Below are 7,959 nucleotides of genomic sequence, written 5' to 3' on the forward strand. Positions count from 1 at the left end.
GATTGACAGTTATTTTGTGTTTCTTCCATTTGTGAATAATCGCACCAACTGTTGTCACCTTATCGCCAAGCTGCTTGGCGATGGTCTTGTAGCCCATTCAAGCCTTGTGTAGATCTACAATCTTGTCCCTGACATCCTTGGAGAGCTGTTTAATCTTGGCCTTGGTGGAGAGTTTGGAATCTGATTGATTGCTTTTCTGAACAGGTGTATTTTATACAGGTAACAAGCTGAGATTAGGAGCACACTTAAAGGGAGTGCTCCTAATCTCAGCTCGTTACCTGTATTAAAGACACATGGGAGCCAGAAATCTTTCTGATTGAGAGGGGGTCAAATACTTATTTCCCTCATTAAATGCAAATCAAATTATAACATTTTTGACATGCCTTTTTCTGGATTTTGTTGTTGTTATTCTGTCTCTCACTGTTCAAATAAACCTACCATTAAAATTATAGACTGATCATTTTTTTGTCAGTGGGCAAACGTACAAAATCAGCAGGGGATCAAATATTTTTTCCCTCACTAAGGGTTTAGGTTAAGGGTTCAGTGGGTTAGAGGTTTGGGGGTTTATGGGTTAGGCTTTTAGAGGGTGATGGGTTTAGACCGTTATGGTTATAAGGGTAAAGGGGTTTTGAGGGTTGGGTTTTAGAGGGTTACAGTTTAGAAGGATATGGGTTTAAAGGGTTCTCGGTTTAGAGAATTAGGTGTTGAGGATTTATGGGGTTTGATTGTTAAAGGGTTAGTGGTTTAGAGGGTTAGGAGTTTATAAGGTTATGGGCTTAGGGGTTTAGAGGTTTTGGGTGTTTGAAGGGTTATGATGTTTCGGGGTTGAGTGTGTTAGAGGTTGAGGGGTTTAGAGGATTAGGGATTTCGGTGTATTTGGGTTAGGATTTAAAAGGGTGAGTTTAGACGGATAGGGTTTTAAGGGTAAAGGGGTTGAGTTGAGAAGGTTATGGGTTTAGAGGGTTCGGGGTTTAGAGAGTTGGGTGTTTAGAGGTTTAGAGGGTTCATGGGTTTTGATTGCTCGGTGTATGGGTTTACAAGGTTAGGAGTTTTAGAAGGTTATGGGTTTAGAGGTTTTGATGTTTAGGGAATTAGGGATTTATAAGGTGAGGGGTTTAGTGGGTTACGGTTTTACAGGTTTAGGGGTTTCGACGGTTTGGGGTTTATAAGGTTAAGGGTTTAGGCAGTTAAGAGTGTTGGGGGTTTATGGGTTGCGATTTTATAGGGTGAGGTGTTTAGACGGTTGGGGTCTTAAGGGGAAAGTCCTTCAGAGGATTTGGTGTTTAGAGGGTTAGAGTTTAGAACGTTTTGAGTTTAGAGGGTTTAGAGAGTTACATGTTTAGAGGTTTATGGGTTTTAGAGGGTTAGGGGTTTAGAGAGTTATGTGTTTAGAGGCAGTGGCGGCTCCTGCAAAATCTCTCAGGGGGGGCAAATGTCTGGATGATTGATAAGGATAAGGTCCACCCATGCAATGGATAAATTAACAGCTTAAGCATGTAAAGGCAACTTCACTACTTTAATATTAATGAAAAATAAAGTGACTCTTACAATACATCTCCTTGTTTGTTTCTATACTCACTATTATTACAATCCACTCAGTTTTTTTTAAATTAAAGATTCCACTAGGTGGCGACAAATATTGTTGACTGAAACGTGCTTACGTATGATGACGTAAGCACGTTAGTGCGAGCCCTCTCGGAAGCCATAGAGAATGCATTGCAGCGCCTGCCGTTCGAAAAAAAACATCTTTGAATGTAAGTCTATGGGAACACTCTGGGTGATTCTCAGCCAGAGTGAAATCGCCCAAAAAGAGGCGGTACTCCACAGAACGTGACATGACGCTGATTGGACTATATCCAGAGGCACAGTAACGGCTAGCGTAACTCTGGTTGAATGAGATTTTGAATGTGATTGAAAAAGTCCCTTTCACACTTTGGTGGTGCGTTGCCCAATCGCCCTAATGAAGAAACCGCCTCTGTTTAGAGGTTTATGGGTTTCAATTTTTGGATGGTTTATGGTTTAGATGGTTAGAAGTTGAGGAGGTTATAAGGGTATGTGTTTAGGGGTTTAGAGGTATCGGGGTTTCAAGGGTTAGGGATTTACAGTGATACCTCGGTTCACGAACTTAATTCGTGAACTGACTCTGGTCGCGAACCGAATTGGTCGTGAACCGAGGCACATTTTCCCATAGGGTTCAATGTAAATCCGGTTAATCCGTTGTGACCTTTTTTTTGGTTTTTGAAGCACAAAAATATGAAACAAATTACAATACACATTAGTACTGTACAGTATAGTAATGTATAAAGAGAGAACACTAACCTTGCTTGAGATGACTTCAGTAAGCACTCAAACGGGTGAACTGTACAATACAGTAAGTACAGTATTGTACAGTACAGTAGTACAGTACAGTACTGTATGTGCTAAAAAGCACACCAAAAAGCAAAAAGTCACTGAAAGTGTCTTCACAGTACTCACAGTACTTCTTTCTGCGTCTCTTCTTCTCTCCACGATCTTCCTACAGGAAGTCACGACCATGTGACAGCCTGGAAATAGCATTAAAATGGCCGCGGCTCCTGTTCGTGAACCGAAGCGGAGTTCGTGAACCGGAGCATATTTTTATGAACTTTTCTGTTCGTGAACCGAGTTGTTCGTGAACAGAAGCGTTCGTGAACCGAGGTATCACTGTACAGTGTTAGGGGTTTAGTGGTTTGAGAGTTGAGGGTTTAACACCTAGACTTTCACAACAAATATTGTCCATAATAAAGTGTTTTTTTTTAGTTAGTCTCCAACACTTAATGGCACTTTTTGTTGATGTGACAAATTTTACTAATTGGCTGTTTCAGGTGGTGGTTGGTTTAATGACACGTTTATATTTACATAATCTAACAAAAAAAATCTTTATGGGTTTAGAGGGTTACAGGTTTAGTGGATTATGTGTTTAGAGGGTTAGCATTTTAGGGGCATAGGTGTTTTAAGGGTTATGCGTATAGAGGGTTCGTTCTTTAGAGGGTTGGGGTTTAAATGTGCTGGGATTAGGTTACGGATTTAGGGTTTTAGAACGTTTGGGTTTTGAGGGTTAGGTTTTTAGAGGTTGAGGATTTAAGAGGTTATGAGTTCAGAGGGTTAGGGGTCTAGAGGGTTAGTTCTTTAGAGGGTTGTGGTTTAGATTGGTTGGTATTTAGAATGTTAGGATTTAGGGTTTTAGAAGGTTAGGGTTTCAAGGTTTAGAGGGTTAGGGATTCAGAGGGTTTGGTTTTTAATGGCTTAGACGGTTAGGGTTAAAAGAATAAGGGGTTTAGAGAGTGATGGTTTTGGTGGGTTAGGGTTTTAAGGGTAAAGGGGTTGAGGGTTAGGGGTATAGGAATTTAGAGGGTGAGGGGTTGAGATGGTTAGGGTTTTGGGGGTTTAGAAGTTAAGCTTTTAGAGGGCGAGGGGTTTAAAGATTAGGGTTGTAAGAGTAAAGGGGTTGAGAGGGTTAGTGGTTTAGATGGTTATGGATTTAGATAGTTAGGGGTTTAGAGGGTTTTAATTGTTCGAGGTTTAGTGGTTAAGGTCTCTGTGCGAGTCCAACATGTTTGTATGAGTCTATGGTAAGATAAAAAGAGTTCAGTTTAATTTGTATATTTCGAAACAATTTGTTTACCTTTCTTGTGATGTTTTTGTCTTGTATTTTTGTTGTTATTTTCTGACCCACCCGATTGGACGTCTGTGAAAACAGATCGTTATAGCTTATCAGATTCATCCAGTATAAATAAATATTCAAATTCAAATTCTATTGACCTCTGTGCGAATCTAGGGATTTCTGTGTGAGTTTTTGGGCCTGAATGTATGGATCTCTGTGTGAGGCTATGGGTCTCTGTGCATGTCTATCGGTCTCTGTGAGTATGGGGTCGCTGTGTGAGTCTGAGTGTCTGTAGGAATGTATGGGTCTCTGTTGGAGTCTATGGGTTTCTGGGTATGGTTGTTTATGCAAGTCTTACATGCACAAATTTAACTTAAAATGGCCATTGAGGGTTGTGGAATCCAAGTTGAATATTAAGTTCCCTGCAGTGCAAGCCAGCTCTCTCGTCGTGTCATCAAACAGCCCCTTTATTCTTTATAATAATAAAATAGACTTAGTCCAGGAAATCCACACTGAGTCACAGTCGGGTCCTGAATTGTTTTTTTACATTTTCGACGAATGAATGATGAGTTCTTACACAAGTGGGGGAAACCGGAGCACCTGGAGAAAACCCACGCATACGAGGGGCAGCACTTTAAACCGTACAGGCAAAGATGGCGATTATCCCACTTTCTGTACTGCCTTCTCCTGGCCAGCCAGCCAGGAGAAGGCACCTCAATGCCCACGGGAAGGGGGTTTCACAACATTCACTGTGTGATCCACTCACCCTTGCTGCCTTCCACTGCTGGATTACAGGCTTGCAACACCACCGCCTGGCGAATAATAGTAATAATTAAAAGTTTTATAGCGCGCACAAGAACGACTCAGAGGCATGAGGAACCACAGCCGTGCAGGAAGGAAGCCACGTGGTGAGCCAGCACCAACAATTGTCCAAGCTCTGCGGTCCTCTATGGAGGCATTATGCGCTAATTAATGACGAGTATTTATACTAGTGGGGGAAACCGGAGTACTCGGAGAAAACCCATGTGTGTGAGGGTGAAACACTCTATCCCTGTACAGGTGAAGATGGCGATTAGTCCACTTGCTCTACTGCCTTCTCCTGGCGAGTCAGGTTATGGCACCTCGACGCCCAAGGGAAGGTGATTTTCCAACATCATTGTGCGGTGATTCACCAACCCTCACTACCTTCCACAGTGCTGGATTAGAGACGTGCACTACCAACACAGGCGAATGATAACAATAATAATAACTTTCTACTTCTAACTTGATAACAATGGACTAAAAATAACAATAGACAAATAAAACGACAGGCGAATGAGAACAGTAATTATTATTTCCACTTAGAACTTGATAACAATAATTATTTATACTTTTAACGAAATAACAATTATTTCTACTAATAACTTGATTACAACAATAATAACTATTTCTACTTTTAACTTGATAACAGGCGAATGATAACAAGCAAATGATAAAAACAGGCACCACATCTACGCCTCTACATAAGGAACGAAACAGGTGAATGTCTCCACAAATCTGGCTGTTTCCTGATGAAGCTAGTTGTAATTACTGGTGAAACGTTGTACTCAGATTGTAAATGTTGTGGCTTGACTCTCCAACACACCGTGAGCTGTACTAGTTACAAATTGGCATGTTCTGACAACCCTTACTAGTTGGCTGTGTCGGGTGGTGGTGGGTTTTAACGACACATTTATATATTTATGCGATCTAACCCAAAAAAGAAACTTCTATTATGGATGATATTGGTTGCGAAAGTCTACGTGTTAAACAAACCCGAAGGAATCAGAGAAAAATCGACGTGACCACGGGACAAGATGCAAACTCCAAAAATACAGGCATCAGGGTTGGGGTCAAAAATACGAATTCCAAAATACCAGATTAACACGTCGACTTTCGCGAGGGGGTTTGCATCTCGCCACTGTGGTGCCTCATTATCTGACTCACCCAACCACTAAACTACTAAAGCCACCCACATACTAACCCACTCACAAACCCACTCAACCCTGCCACCCACTCAACCGCTAACTCACTCGCTCAAGCACACACTCAGCCACTCACTCTAGACTCCACTCACCCACCCGCTCATCCAGCCACTTACCGACTCACCCACCCAACCACCCACGCACTCAATCACCCACCTACCCACTCACCCACTCAATAAACGAAAACTTAACTATTTCTCATTGTACCAGCTAAGACCCACAGAGCTATATAGATCTTTTCAAAAGCGACCTTGTTACAAATGACAGGTAAACAAAGCGGCTTATCACATATACATTTATTGCAGCCAAATCCTCTGAATGCAAGTTTATTCTCAATGCAGAGGTAAAACCCCGAGCACCCGGAGAAAAATCCACGTGGCCATGGGGAGAACAAGCACACTCCAAATATACAGATGACAGGGTCGGGATCTAATCACGACCACCTGTATACTAGGCGAGGTATTTGACATCCCACCACCGTGGCGCCCTACTCTGACTCACCTACCTACTCATTACCTACTAACTTACCCACTCAACCTCTCACATTAACTCACTCACCCACTCAACCAACCACCCACTCACTCACTCACTCACCCACTCACTCACTCACACAACTTACCCAAATACCCACTCAATCTCTAACCCATCCCACTCACTCACCGACTCACCCACCCGTTGATTTGCACCCCCATCTTCTCAACCACTCACCCAGCCACCCAGTCAAGCACCCACCCAGTAACACTCACCCACTCACCTACCCAATAACCCACTAACTCATCCAGCACTCACTCACCGAGCTAATCAATCTCTAACCCATCAACTCGCTCTGCCACTGACTCAACCACAACTCACCCACGCACCCGCCCACTCACTCACCCAATCACTAACCCACTCACTCAATTTCTAACCCACCCACTACCCACCTAACCTCCTACCCACACAATCACTCACACACACACACTCACTCATCCATCCACTCGCATACTCACCTAGCCACTCACCTACTCACCCAGTCACATACACATCCACGTAACCATGCCACCTACTCCATTTTTAACCCACACACACACCTAACCACTCCCTCAGATACTCAGCTACTCATCCACTAACCACGTCATTATTCACCCACCCACCCATCACTCAACCACCCAATAATTCAACCACCCAATAATTGAAGCACCCATTAACTCAACCATCCACTACTACCCACGAGCCTCTCACAAGTACCCACCCACACACTCACCAACACACTACACTGAATCTAAATTATGTTTATTTTACCAGGTAAGGCTGACAGAGCTATATAAAATATTTTTCAGAAGTGACCTGGTTACAAATGATCGGTCAACAAAGTGGCTTATCACGTAATCATTTATTGCAACCAAATAAAAAAATGCTTGCTGATTTTAAATGTGGAGGGAAATATACAGGCGTCACGGTTGGGATAAAACCCACAACCTTCTGCATACCAGGCGAGGTAGTTAACATATCGCCACTGTGGTGCCCCACTGTCTGACTCCTCCACCCACTAACCCACACACTCACCCACTCAAATACCCACTCACCCACTCAAACATCCACACACTCACCCACTCAAATACCCACTCACCCACTCAAACACCCACACACTCACCCACTCAAATACCCACACACTCACCGACTCAAACACCCACATAGTCGCCCACTCAATCACCCACCCACTCACTCAACTACTGAGCCACTCACACACTCACCCACTCACCATGCCACCAAATCAATCACTAACCCACACTCATGCACCCAGCCACTTATTCAGCCACTCACCTCCGACCCATCAACCCATCCACTCACTAATCTACCCACCTACACACTCACCCACTCATCCACACACTAAACTAACATTAAACAATTTCTTTTATTTTACCAGGTAAGGCCCTCAGCTATATAGATCTTTTTCGGAAGCCACCTCAGCACAAATGACAGCTAAATTAAGTGGCTGTTCACGAATAAAGTTACAGCAACCAGATTCTATAAATGCATTTTCAAATGTGGAGGGACAACCCGGAGAACCCGGAGAAAATTCCACGCGACCACGGGGAGAATATGCAAACTCCATATATACAGACGGAAGGGCTGGGATAAAATACACAACCTCCTGTATACTAGGCGAGGTCGTGAACATCTCACCACCTTGACGCCTTATTCTCTGACTCACCCATCCACTCGCTCACACGCTAACTTACCCACTCAACCTCCCACATCAACTCACCCACCCACTCGCTGACCCCACTCGGTCAACAACTCACCCACCCACCCAACCACTCACTCCGTTAACCACTTTCTCACCCACCCACT

Source organism: Lethenteron reissneri, chromosome 42 (assembly GCF_015708825.2).
Source record: "Lethenteron reissneri isolate LAM-NWPU_2019-01 chromosome 42, ASM1570882v1, whole genome shotgun sequence".
Lineage (NCBI taxonomy): Eukaryota > Metazoa > Chordata > Hyperoartia > Petromyzontiformes > Petromyzontidae > Lethenteron > Lethenteron reissneri.